This window comes from Natrix helvetica (assembly GCF_964273705.1).
Source record: "Natrix helvetica genome assembly, chromosome: W".
Taxonomy (NCBI): Eukaryota; Metazoa; Chordata; class Lepidosauria; order Squamata; family Natricidae; genus Natrix; species Natrix helvetica.
Window position 1 is genome coordinate 16,867,925 of NC_138555.1, and position 14,293 is coordinate 16,882,217.

A 14,293-nucleotide genomic window follows, 5' to 3' on the forward strand; every position below is an offset into this window, starting at 1 on the left:
TCCTTTTGTTGCAGGTATGGACTATGTGCCATTAACGAACTTTAATTGAACCTTGTGGTTTTGGACTTTTGACATAGGGACATTTGCTGGAACATGTTGTGGTTGAAGGCTGATGACATTTCCCTGTCCCTTTAAGCAAGCTTCTAACTGTTCCTTTTATGCCACGTCTTCATTCTTATATTTTAATCCATATTTTATTCTACTTTAATATCTTACTGTTTGTTCCTTTTTATATATTATTGGATATGAAAATGCTTCAATAGTTGATACCCAGGCTGGAGTTTTTAAGTAGTGTAATCTTTTAAACTTTTCCCAGTTTAATAACAAGGCCTCCCTTATATAATGTCTTCTAAAATAACCATGTACTTTAGTTCCCTTATACCATAAAAAAGCATGCCATCCCAACAGTTAATCATGAACCTCTACATTCAATAATCTGGAATTTTTTAGTGTTACCCACTCCTTAATCCACATCAGGTTTGCTGCTTGATAATATAACTCCCAGTCAGGTAGGCCCAGTCCTCCTCTTATTCTAGCATCTTGTAGCAATTTAAGTTTTATTCTTGCTTTTTTCCCTTGCCAAATAAACTTCAAGACTATTTTATTTAGATCTTCAAAAAGGTCCTTGCCCAATCTAATTGGAATTGTCTGGAACAGATATAAAATTCTGGGTAAAATGTTCATTTTAATTGTAAAAATTCTTCCTAACATTGATAGTTGCAGGTTTTCCCATTTCATCAAATCAGTCGCAATTTGTTGTTTTAATGTAGCATAATTATCCTCCTTAAGAGTGCTACATCTAGCTGATAAGTATATCCTCAAATATTTAACCTTGCTTGTGATTTGAATCTGCAAAGCTTCTTCCAACTCTTCCTTTCGTCTTAATGGTATGTTCTTTGTCAAAATCTTTGTTTTGTCTTTATTTATTTTCAAGCCTGCTACTTTTCCATACTCCTCTATTCTTTCCAAAAATTTGGGTGCTGTCTCAAATGGGTCTTCAAGAATAAATACCAAATCATCTGCAAATGCTTGTAGCTTGTATTCTTCTTTTTAAATGTTCATTCCTTTTATTTCTTCTTCTTCTCTAATCTTTCTATTTAAGACTTCTAATGTTAAGACAAAAAGTCGCGGTGATAATGGGCAACCTTGTCTCGTACCTTTCTTTATTTCAATAGAATCTGTCAATTCTCCATTTACCATTATCTTTGCAGTTTGTTTATGATATACCATTTGTATAGTTTGGATAAATTTCTTACCAAAATTCATCTGTTCCAATTGTAAAAACATGAATTGCCAATTCACATTGTCAAAAGCCTTCTGTGCGTCAAGAAACATCAAAGCCATTTGTTTTTCAGGATGGGCCTCGTAGTATTCCAAAGTATTCAAAATCATTCTCATATTATCTTTAATTTGTCTCTTTGGTAAAAAACCATTTTGAATAGAGTGGATAAAGCTATTTAAATACTTTTTGAGTCACTCTGTTAATATAGATGCAAATAACTTGTAATCTGAATTTAATAAAAATATTGGTCTATAGTTCTTGGTTTGTGTTAGATCTGTCTCCTCTTTGGGTAGCAATACAATATATGCTTCTGACCATGATTTAGGTATTCTGCTCTCTGATATCACTTCATTCATGACTTCTAAAAGAGGGAGAGACAAGATTTCTTCAAATGTTTTATAGAATTTCACTGGTAATCCATCTGGACCTGGGGCTTTTCCATTATTTTGTTTTTTGAGTGCTTTCATTAGCTCCATCATTGTTATTTTACTTTCCAACATTATTCTAGTTTCATCTGGTATCTGGGGAAGATTAGCATCCTGTAAGTATTTTTTAACTCCCCCCTCTTCCATTTTCTCTTGTTGATACAGCTTAGCATAGTAGTCTTGTATAATTTTCTTTTTCTCAGCATTTCCATAATGAATTTGTCCTTGCTCGTCTCTTAATTGGAATATTTTCTTTGCCTCTCTCTCTTTTTTCAATTTATATGCCAACCATCTGCCTGGTTCATTTGCATTTTCAAAGTAATTCTGTTTAGTGCCTCTGATTTTTTGTGCCATTTCTTCCTTTTCCAGTAGATCTATTTTATGTTTGATTATATCCATTTTTATTTTAACATCTTTTTTTTTGTGGCGATCTCTGTAACTTTTTTTCCAGTTTTTCATAGTCATTGTCTAGAGCTTTATGCGTTTGTCTTTTCTTTAAGTTTCTCTTCCTTGTATAGTCTATTATCAGGCCTCTAATAACAGCCTTCATTGTGTCCCAAAGGTTCTGCATTGATGTATCTTCTTTTCCATTTTCTGTATAAAATATTTTTCTTTCAATATGATATTATTTAATGTCCATCTAGATCTTATCCTTTGGTATTTCCATTTAATTGTAATTGGATTATGATCCGCCCATGTGCTTGCTTCAATCTCAATTTCTTGTACATTACAAATCAATTCTGTTGAAGCCCATATCATATCAATTCTGGAAAATGATGAATGTCTATTTGAATAAAAAGTATATTGTTCTTTTGTAGTATTTATTTCTCTCCATATGTCTTTTAAGTTTATTTCATCTATGATCCTAAAGCAGTTTTCTATTTAACTTTGTTGTTTTGTATATTTATATTTATATATATATATTTATTTAAACTTATTAGTCGCCCCCTCTCCCCACAGGGACTCGGGGCGACGTACACAAGCAACAGTCAACACAGTGTCATACAGAGGAGGTAAAAAATAAATAAATAATTACAATGCTGAAAAAGGTTAAAACCTCACTAACATTAATAGTTTAAAAACTAAAATTAACAATTAAAAATGACCTAGGGGTGGATAAGTTGTCGAGTTATGCCAGGCCGGCTAGCCGAAACAGGTGGGTCTTCAGTTTACTGCGGAAGGAGCGGAGATCAGTTGTTGTTCTAATGTCTGGGGGGAGGTCGTTCCAAAGGGTAGGGCCCGCCACAGAGAAGGACCTACTCCTGGGCACCGCCCTCTGACAATCTCTAGAGGACGGCACCCGGAGGAGACCCTCTCTGTGTGAGCGAATGGGCCGCAGGGATGTATGGGGCAGGACACGATCCCGCAGGTAACTAGGCCCTATGCCATGGAGCGCTTTGAAGATGGTAACTAACACCTTGAAGCGCACCCGGTAGGCCACAGGAAGCCAGTGCAGCTCGCGCAGGAGCGGTGTTATATGGGAGAACCTCGATCTCCCCATAATTACCTGCGCGGCTGCATTCTGGACCAACTGCAGTCTCCGGGTGCACCTCAAGGGGAGCCCCATGTAGAGAGCATTACAGTAGTCCAGGCGAGACGTCACCAGTGCGTGAGTGACTGTGTGCAAGGCCTCCCAGTCCAAAAGGGGTCGCAATTGGCGCACCAGGCGAACCTGGTGGAACGTCCCCCTCGCCACGGCTGCCACATGGTCTTCCATAGCCAGCCGGGCATCAAGGAGGACGCCCAAATTGCGTGCCCGTTCCACCGGGGCTAATTGTTCATCCCCGATGGCCAGCGATGGAATGTGCTGGTTGTACCGGGGTGCCGGAAGCCACAGCCACTCTGTCTTGGAGGGGTTGAGCCTGAGCCTGTTGTCACCCATCCAGACCCGCACGGCTTCCAGACAATGGGACATCACTTCAACAGCCTCGTTGGGGTGGTTTGGGGTGGAAATGTACAGCTGAGTGTCATCAGCGTACAGATGATATCTCACCCCAAAACCACGGATGATCTCGCCCAGCGGTTTCATATATGTGTTGAACAGGAGAGGCGAGACGATCGACCCCTGTGGGACCCCACAAGTAAGGGGCCTCGGGGTCGACCTCTGCTCCCCTGTCAACACACATTGCGTCCGGCCAGAGAGGTAGGAGCGGAACCACCGCAATACGGTGCCCCCGATCCCCAAACCCTCCAGACCATAGGATACTGTTGTGGCCCAGCCGGTGCCCCTGTCACCAGACTCCGAGAGTGATACTCCATACGAGTCAGCTCCAGAGGAGATGTGCGATCCTGGACAGGATTCGGAGGCTGAGCAGGAATCCGAGAGTCTGGTCGGCCACCAGGTGGTGCCAGAGGCATGGAGCAGCGGTGAGAGCCAGAGGAGGAGGACTCCTGATGCCCTGCCTTGGAGCAGCGGAGAGGATAGTGACTCAGGACTTAGTAGGGCGTTTCTAGATGCCCGTTTCCAGCACGCCCACAAACGCAAGGAGCGTGGGCGTAATTATAGGCAGTAAAGAGCTCTCAGGTGCTGTTTGGGAGACGCCCTTTTTAGGTTATAAAAGGGTTGACTCTGGAGAGGCTCTGCGTAGCAATCAACAAAGGACTTATGCCAGCAACTCTAGTCTGGGATCCTGGCAAGCTGGATTGCTGCTTTTGTGTGTTCTGTCTTTGTGAGTTCTGTCTTGGTGGCTTGCTGCCACAAAACCTCTTGTCTGTTGGTGTAATAAACCTTGTTCCCTTGTACTGTTCCGGAGTGTGTGTGCTGTGTGGGCAATGGAGGAAGGGGGGTCAGAACAGATTGATTGCTACCCCAAACGTATCTCCATTCAGCTATGATGGAGCAACTTCAGGCGGAGAATGCTCTCTTCGCACAGCAACTTGCCTTGCTAACAGTGCAAGTTGCACAGCTGTCTGCTCCTGCCAACCCCCCACCCCCCCAGCAGCAACGAAGGAAATGCCCAGTGGCCATGCCGGATAAGTTTGATGGCAGTCCGAAACTTTTCCCGGCGTTCCTGGGCCAATGCCGGTTGTTCATTGCCTAGCTGTGTTTATTGTCTTTCACTTGCAGGTCTACTCTCCTCCATGCACAAATGTAATTGTCCTTGTTTTTTCGTATGTATGTGTGTCCTATGTGTATTTTATCTTTTTGACTGTACGCCGCCCCGAGTCCTTCGGGAGAGGGTTGCGGCTAATCAAATAAAATTTGATTGATTGATTGATTGATTGATTGAGAGCGGAGGACTTTCCCACCGACCAGACGAAGGTGGGCTTTGTGATAAGCTTGCTCTCAGGCACAGCAGCACGGTGGGCTACGCCTTTGCTGTCTCAGCCGAGCCCCCTGCTGGATGACTTCCAGGGTTTTTGCACTCATCTTCGGCTGACGTTCGAGGACCCCATCAAAGGAAAAACAGCCACCAGACTCCTGAAAGAGTTGCACCAAGGGCGTGGTTCCGGCTGCTCAGTCAGGACTCTGAGTGGAATGAGCCAGCCCTTATGGATGCTTTTCAGGATGGCCTGTCAGAGGACCTGCAGGATGACCTGGTGAGAGTGGACAGGCCTCCAACGTTTGACGCATTGGTTCATCTATGCCTCCGGATTGACGGCCGGCTGCAGAGGCGGAGGCCTCGCCGAGCGTCCCGGGAGGTTCTGAGAGTGCCAGTTCCACAAGAGACTCCTGTCCCACGAGAGGAGCCTATGGAGTTGGGTGCAGCCAGACCCCGCTTGTCACGCACGGAGATGGAGAGACGGTTTTTACTGTGGGGATCCGGGACATCTGGCTACGGATTGCCCCAAGAAGGGAGGTAGAGGGGCTGCACGGTCTACGGCCTCCCCTCAACGACGGACCTGCGTCTCGGGAAACGGGGAAAGCCCGATCTGAGGGAGACTTCGGGTCGGGCACAGGCCGGAACAGAGGCGGAGGGGCCTCCACGACATCTGATTCTTGCAGCGCACATTCTCTTGTCGGGTAGTCCGCAGGGAATTCCAGCCCATGCCTTGGTCGATTCCGGGGCTACCACGAATTTTATGGATGCAGCGTTTGTCACGAAATATCATGTCCCTCTGTGCCCGGTAGACCCTGCGATGCGAGTGGAGACCATTGACGGCCGGGTGCTTCTGTCTGGGCCCATCAAGAACGCCACGCAGCCTTTGTGCCTGATCCTCGGGGAGCATGAGGAGGCCATTCAATTTTACGTGGCTTCGGGTCTGCATTTCCCCGTGGTGTTGGGCTTGGCTTGGCTGCGGGCGCACGATCCCCAGATCCACTGGTCGCAGAACCGCATCTCGTTCCCGTCCTTGCAATGCGTGGACCATACCCGTCATGTTTGCGCGGCTCAGGTGCCCAGTTCGGCCGAGGTGACAGTGCCGCCGGATTTAGCGGAGTTCGCGGACGTGTTTAGCGAGCAGGAGGCGGATCAACTGCCACCGCACCGGCCTTACGACTGTCCCATTGACCTGGTACCTGATGCGAAACTCCCGACGGGCCGCCTATACTCCATGTCTGAACCGGAGTTGGCCGCATTGCGGGACTTCCTTGACAAGAACCTTGCCCGGGGTTTTATCCGGCCTTCGTCTTCGCCCTTGTCTGCCCCGGTTTTGTTCGTCAAAAAAAAGACCGGGGATCTAAGACTTTGTTGCGATTACCGGCGCTTGAACACCATCACGATCCGTAATCGCTACCCATTGCCTCTGATTCCCGAGTTGTTGGAGCGGCTCCGGGAGGCCGTGGTGTTTACAAAACTGGACTTACGTGGAGCTTACAATCTGGTTCGAGTCAGGGCGGGGGACGAATGGAAGACAGCCTTTAGCACCCGATACGGACATTTTGAGTATACGGTCATGCCGTTCGGGTTGACCAATGCCCCAGCTGTCTTCCAACATTTTATGAACGATATCTTTCGGGACCTTTTGGATCAGTTTGTCGTCATCTACCTGGACGACATCTTGATCTACTCTACGTCTCGGAAGGATCATCAACAGCACTTGCGTCAGGTCTTGCAGCGCCTTCGAAAGCATCGCTTGTTTGCCAAGCTGGAGAAGTGTCAGTTCTGGCAGACCACCATCAATTTCTTGGGGCACCGTATATCCCCTGAAGGAATTGCGATGGAGCCAGGCAAGGTGGAGGCATTACGAAGTTGGCAATCTCCTCGACGGATGAAAGACGTTCAGAGACTCCTCGGGTTTGCCAACTACTACCGGTCCTTCATCCCCGGCTTTGCTTTCTTGACCGCGCCCCTCACTCGGCTCCTGCAAAAGAAAGTGCCGTTTCACTGGGGGTCCACGGAACAACAAGCGTTCGTGGCCTTGAAGCGTGCTTTTACAAAGGAGCCGATCTTGAAACACCCTGATCCCCATCGCCCCTTTGTAGTCGAGGCGGATGCGTCCGACATCGCGGTGGGGGCGGTGTTATTGCAGGCTCACGCCCCTGATGGCACCCTTTTCCCTTGCGCCTATTACTCTCGGAAACTCAATCCTTCCGAGCGCAATTATACCATCTGGGAGAAGGAGTTGCTGGCTATCAAGGCGGCGTTCGAAGCCTGGCGACATCACCTGGAGGGGGCCAGGCATCAGGTCGAAGTCCGGACAGACCATCGGAATCTGGAGTTTTTGACAACAGCGCGGAAGCTCAATCAGCGCCAGATCTGGTGGTCTCTGTTTTTTGCCCGGTTCCACTTCAAGGTCACGTATATCCCCAGTGCCTTGAACCAGAGGGCGGATGCCCTATCTAGAAAGCCGGAGTACTCAGACCCTGCTGACTCACTGCCCCCCCGGACGGTCCTACCCGTCGAGTCCTTCGCTGCAATCCAGCAACCCATGGATTTACGGTCGTTGATACGGAATGCGCAGCGAAACGACGAGTGGGTGGAACAACGGCGGGCAGAGGTAGGGCCGACATCCCCGTGGACCTTTGACGAGGACCTTTTGAGGTATCGGGATCGGCTCTACGTGCCTGCAGGACCGCTCCGTGGATTGGTTCTCTCCCAATGTCATGACACTCCGGCAGCGGGACACTTTGGCCTGTTCAAAATTTTGCACCTGGTTTCCCGTACGTTTTGGTGGCCTCGCCTGCGACATGACGTGCAGACGTACGTCACGTCATGTGTGCAGTGTCGACAGGCCAAATCAGCGACGGGAGCTCCTCCAGGCTTGCTACAGCCATTGCCGACCCCGGACAGACCCTGGGGAGCTGTGTCCATGGACTTCTTGACGGAACTGCCTCCGTCGTCCGGTTTCACTACGGTCCTAGTGGTGGTGGACATGCTCACCAAGATGGCGCATTTCATCCCCTGCCGGAGATTGCCGACAGCCCGCGCCACCGCCCGCATGTTCATCCAGCACGTGTTCCGGCTGCACGGCCTACCTGACCGGGTCGTCTCCGATCGTGGTACACAATTCACGGCCCAGTTCTGGAAAGGGCTGATGGCCGCTCTTGACGTCCAAGTTTGTCTGTCCTCGGCGCACCATCCCGAAACCGATGGAGGGACGGAGAAGGTGATTGGGATTCTGGAACAATATCTGCGCTGCTTCGTGAACCAGCAGCAGAACAATTGGGCGGAGTACCTCGCCGTGGCGGAGTTTGCGTTCAACAACTCGCAGCACTCCTCCACACGGATGACGCCTTTCATGGCGAACGTCGGGTACCACCCTCGTTTTTTCCCTCTCACCCCCGTGGACTCTCCGGTCCCCGCAGCGCAGGATTTCCTCTCTGAGCTTCAGGCGGTTCACCAGATGGTGCGCCTCTACTTGAATCAGGCGAAGGAGGATTAGAAGCGGGTGGCGGACAGGTCTCGCCGTGCGGTGCCGGAATTGGCCATGGGTGATCGCGTGTGGTTGTCCACGCGGCATCTTCCGTCCCACCGGCCTACGAGAAAGTTGGACCACCGGTATCTGGGGCCGTTCCCTGTGGAGGCCGTTATCAATCCGGTGGCCTATCGCCTGACCCTCCCGCGCTCGATGCGAGTACACCCGGTGTTCCATTGCTCGCTCCTGATCCCTGAGCGGTCGGATTGTCCTCTCCGACGTCCCTCTTCGCCCTCGTCGCCTGAGGTGCACGGACGGCCATCGCACAGAGTGACCCGGATCCGTGACTCGAGATGGCTCAAGGGTCGGTTCCAGTATTTGGTCGACTGGGCGGACGAGGACTCGGATGGGGGGTGCTGGACCGATGCGACGGCTGTGCATGCTCCAGCTTTGGAGTAGCGCCAGGGAAGTCCAGTTGGAGAAGTGAGTGATCTGACCATGACAGGGGCGTGATGACTAAATTCCCTCTTCCCAGATCACTCGTCCACTGGTCGGAGACAAACACAAGATCCAGTATGTGGCCTCTTTCGTGTGTGGGGTCCCGAACTACTTGAGTCAGATCCATGGCTGTCATGGAAGCCATGAATTCCCGGGCTGCCTCGGATGCCTCTCCCGTCAACGGCAGATTGAAATCCCCCATCACTAATAACTTGGGGGTCTCAACCGCCATCTCAACCGCCGGTCAGCTCGAGGAGTCCGGGCAGGGCCGTTGATGTATGGCGGGGAGCCAGGTATACTATCAACAGACCCAACTGACTCCCTGGGCCCCATTTCACGCCCAGAGACTCACAACCAGATGTCTGCAACACAGTGAATTATCTTGGAGCCAAATCTTCCCGGATGATTATCGCTACCCCACCGCCCCTACCCTGGGCCCGTGGCTGATGGAATACCCGGTAACCTGGAGGGCACATTTCCCCGAGGGGCAACCCCCCCTCCGGGCCCAACCAGGTTTCCGTTATTCCTGAGAGGTCCGGCTCCCCCTCTGAGATCAAGTCCCTAATGAGGGGGGCCTTGTTAACCACGGACCTCGCGTTACATAACATCAGCCTAAGGCCCAGGCTCTGCCGATCCTGTCCACCTAGACTGCGGGGGTTGGTACAAGCGACCGGGCGTGTCCAACAGCCCCGGTCTCCCAACTGACCATGCGTTCTTCTGGTGTCCTCGCGCCCGCCCCTCCCTACGACCGTCGCTATCGGAATCCCCCCTATAGGAATGCTGTATCCTCTGGCCTCCCCCACTCCGCTCCCCTCCGTCCTGATCCCACCTGTTGACCTGGCTGTATCCATACCCCCAGGTTGAATAACCCTCCCCCCCTCCCTGGAACCCCTTAAAAATTTTAAAAAACATTTTGCTAAAAAACCCCTAATCCCCCGCTTCCTCCACCTCTCTGGGTTAATAAACCCTTCATCGAGGTGGGCCCTTACCAGGGCAGGGGGGCATATCTGCGAGAGGGGGGACCCTCGCAGTCGTAGAATGTCAGCCCTAGAATAAATTATGATGTTGGTCAGTCCATGAGTATGGCTATGGCAGAGTTTTCTTTGCAATAGGTCCAAGATGTAAATAAATGTAAAAAGGCCAAGATGTAAATAGATGTAAAAGGTAACTAAAAGGAGAGAAGAAGCCTACATCACCAAACCACAATAGTCTAACAGTCCACCATCGAGGCCCAGAGGTAGTTCTTAAGGTGCTTCTTAAGTTCTTAAAGTATGTAGAAACCACAAATCGCAAATCCATGGGGGTGGGGGGGGCGGGGGGGGGAAATGGGCGAAGTGCCAAAGCCAGTTTCCTGGCCTGTTGATCTTCTGGGGGTCGCCCAAACCTCCGGCGACCCCCCTGGCTTGCTTCTTCGATCCCCGCAGCTCCTCTCCGCCCCTCCCGGCCTCCATACGCCGCCCCCGAACAAGATGTAATTCGTTCTCCTCCTCACCGACTCACTCACTCCCCTCATGGAATCACTCCTCCGCTCCTCAGCTGTCTCGCCGCTGTCTCGCCACCCTAGCAGCCACGCAAGCCTCATCCTCCGCTCTTCCAGTTTTTCCGGTTTTTCGGCTGCCGCGGCCCAGCCTCAGCGTTCAGCATTCAGCGTTCTCGCCTCTTAGCCTCTTAGCCGCCATCCACAATCCTCAATCCTCGATCTCCTATCCATCTGGCTGTCTGATTCTCCCGGGTTTTGTGTGTTTTATAGTCCATGTTCTGGTTTACAATGCCATTAAAGTCTCCCATCATACAAATATCAACATAGTCCAAGTCCAAAAAAATTTTGTGCAGTTTTTAATAAAATTCATCTTGCTTTTCATTAGGAGCATAAATTTCAATTAAAAGTATTTTTTTAATATTATCCATAATTTCCACCATCAAAATTCTTCCCTATTCATCTGCGTAAATTAATTTCGCTGGAATGTTATCTTTAATATAGAAGATCACTCCTCTTTTCTTGCAGTTCACCAGTGTAGTAAATGTTTTCCCAAGCTTTGGTTGTATTAGTAAGTGTTCATATCTCTTTTGAATATGCACTTCTTGTAGACAGATTAAGTCGCATTTTAGTTTTTCTAATTTGTGAAATATTTTCCTTGTTTTAATTGCTGAGTTAAGTCCATTTATATTAATTGTAATCATTTTTTTCCTCCATGTTTATACTTTATATACAGGATTTATAGCTCTAGTTGATCTGGGTTCTCGTTGTTCTCTGAGGATTACACCACCCACCGCACCTTCTTCCTTATCAATTCCGCCTACGGCTCCTTCTACTTTTTCAGTCTCAATTATAGGTGTCTCCAGTAATTGCACTAATAATTCTTCTTTTCCAGTTTTCTCAGCCATTTCTCTAAAATGTTCTGCATAGAAAGCTTCTGCCTTGTCAATTGTATCTATTCTGTATCTTTGTCCTTGCCATGTAAATGATAAACCTTCCGGTATGAGCCATCTATAATTAACGCCTTTTTTGATCAGAACCTTATTCAAGAATTGATATTCTCTTCTTTTCTCTCTCACTCTTCTCGGAATTTGTTTCAACACTACAACCTCCTTGCCTTTGTATTCTAATTTTCTATCTCTCATTTTCTGCAATATTTGTAGTTTGATTGCTTTCTTGGTACATCTTACATGGACTTCCCTTGGAAGAGCATTTCTCATTGCGTATCTTGTATATACTTGAAATGCTTCATCTATGCCATCCATCATCTTCTCTTGGGATATCTCTAACACATTTATCAATATCTCAGATATTATCTGTACTAAGTTATCTCCTCTTTCTTCTTCTATGTTTTGAAATCTTAAAAAAAATCAGACCTATCCATCTCCCATCCTAATATTCCACTGCTCTCCCTTTCCACATCGCTCACTCTGCTATCTAACTCCTCAACTTTCTTCTCTTCTTGTTGAACTTTTTCTTCAATTTTTTGGACTCTATTTTCATATTTCATCATCCAATTTTGCATATCTTCCATTTTTCCTTCCATTTTAGCAACTTTTTGTTCTATTTTTTGAGTTTGCTGCTCTATGTTCTCAGTCTTCTTTACAATGGTATCTAACTTTTCATCCTTCCTATCAGCACCTGCTTGTAATTTCTGTATCGCTTGCATAATTGAATCTAAAGTTATTCCCTTCTCCTTTTCTTGTTGTAGCATCGACTGTATTGATCTTTGTCCTCCTGCTGGTGAGGAGGCAGGGGTTGTTGTAGAACCAACAGGTGTTGTTTTTCTACTCATCTTCTAATTTTCTTCCTCTACAATCTAGTCCAGTTAATATCACAAAGATTTAAACATCAACTTATGAGGATAAAAGTTTATAGGTAAAGTGGAGGGGGAGAAAAAAGAAAGGGGGGGGGGTAAGAAAAAATGAAGATCTTTCACTTAAAAAGAAAAGTGAGAAAGAGAAAGGAAAAAGAGAGGAGAGTAAAAACGAATAGAATAAAATAAAAAAGTAAAAAAGAGGATAGTTAAAAAAAACCTTCAATCTGATTTACCCATATTTAAGGCAAACCATCCATTTATGTCTAATATCTTCAAAAAATAAGAATAAAATGAAGAGAGCAACAAAGAAAAAAAATCAAAAATCAATACTTCAAAGAGCCAAAAAAAATATCATCATCTTCCCAGCAAGATAATATAAAAATAGTATGAGAACTGCCACCAAGCTAAAAAAGAAGAATAGATTCAGTCTCTTTATTTTTGTTTAAGATAAGAGTCTTTCCAAGGTCATTCTGAGCTTTCCCTTAAGTCTTCTATTTAATCTAAAGTAAGTTTCCAGATACTGAAAGATTCCACAGAAAACAGCTGTTCAAACAAATGTATTTCTGCCTCTCACAGTCCTGAACCTTTAAGGGAAACGATTCTGTCGAGTAACAATGTTTCAAGTCCACTAGATGGCAGTGTTAATTGTATCAACTCTCAATGCTTGCTTCTTCCATCAGTTTTAAAAAAAATTTAAAACTTTTCTTATAAACAAAATAATGCCAATATAACAAGAGTAGCCAAACCAGAAATAAAGGAGAAAGGAATCTTCAGGGCAATTAAGATTTAAGTATGTTCAAAGCCCCCCACAAGGTCCAAAATTAAAAGCCTAAAAAAAACGCAATGAGCCAATCCACATTGAATTACGATGAGAGTCCAGCCTGGCTTCCGAAAGTAAAAAAAAAAAAGGGGGGGAAGGAGCTTTAATTGGTAAACTGATATCCACCGCTTTTCTCTCTAGTCAGCCTTATTTTAAGTTAAGTTTCCAAATTCAGGGTGTTCTCTTTCCCATAGAAAAAAGGGTTTAAAAACTCTCACCAACATGACATGCTTCTCTCCTGCGCTTGCGTGTAGGGGCTGTCAGCAGCTTCAGCAGCCTGGTGGCTGATTTGCGATCTCTGGCAAAGGGGGCTTTTTCCAGATCACCAGAGACTTTGCAAATGTCTCTGGGACCACTGGATCTCCCCCTACCTTTCACCGTCTCTTCGGGATGGCTTAGAATCAGATTGAGTCGTCCAGATGATCTGAATTAGACGGCTATTCCAGAGAAATTGGAACAGACATCTTCTCACTGCAACATCAGCCCCGCCCATCCCAAGAATCTTATTCCTGTTGCAAGCCGCACCTATTAATTCTTTCAAGAATTAAACAAAATTGGTTCCACGAACGTCATCGGCAGGCTTTTTCTGAGCTTGTCGAATCAATAGGCTGTAGAGGTGTTTTTTAAAGATCTTTAACGCCTTGGACACTCTTAAATTCTTTGAATTTATGAGGGAGAGATTCAGCTGTCGGGTAGAGCCACTTGTGTAGCCCCCCAGAAGGATTTATAGCCTCTGGAGTGCGGGCAAGGAGAGCCCCCCCTTTGCAGTTGTTGCATTCTCCGGTCTTTTGATATCCTCCGCTAATGTTTTAGTGGAGCAAGACGCCGGGAACAGCCTTAACTCCGAACATCCCAAGAAGGAAGACTCTTGCAAGTATTTTAAGTTTTAAGTTTGAAAAAAAAATTTCTTAAAAAGAACGCTACTGCTGAGTTTGAAAGGCATGGGCTTAGAACAAAGGATTCAAAATGGCGTTAATTTATAGTTGAAAACCTAAAGAAAATGAAAGCTAATTGCTTGCTGACAGCCGGGGCTGGAGCGGCTGAAATAACTATTAACAACTTCTAAGTCAGTTTATATAACCTGACCTACTTGGAAGAGTATTCTGTGAGAAAGTTGGGAAGAACTGTCCTCCTTTTTTTCTGTTAAATATGGCAACGGATCAAGGGGCGGTTCCCCCAGCTGCTACAATGAATCTCCAGGACTTGAAGGATTTTATAGGCAAAGAAATTAAAG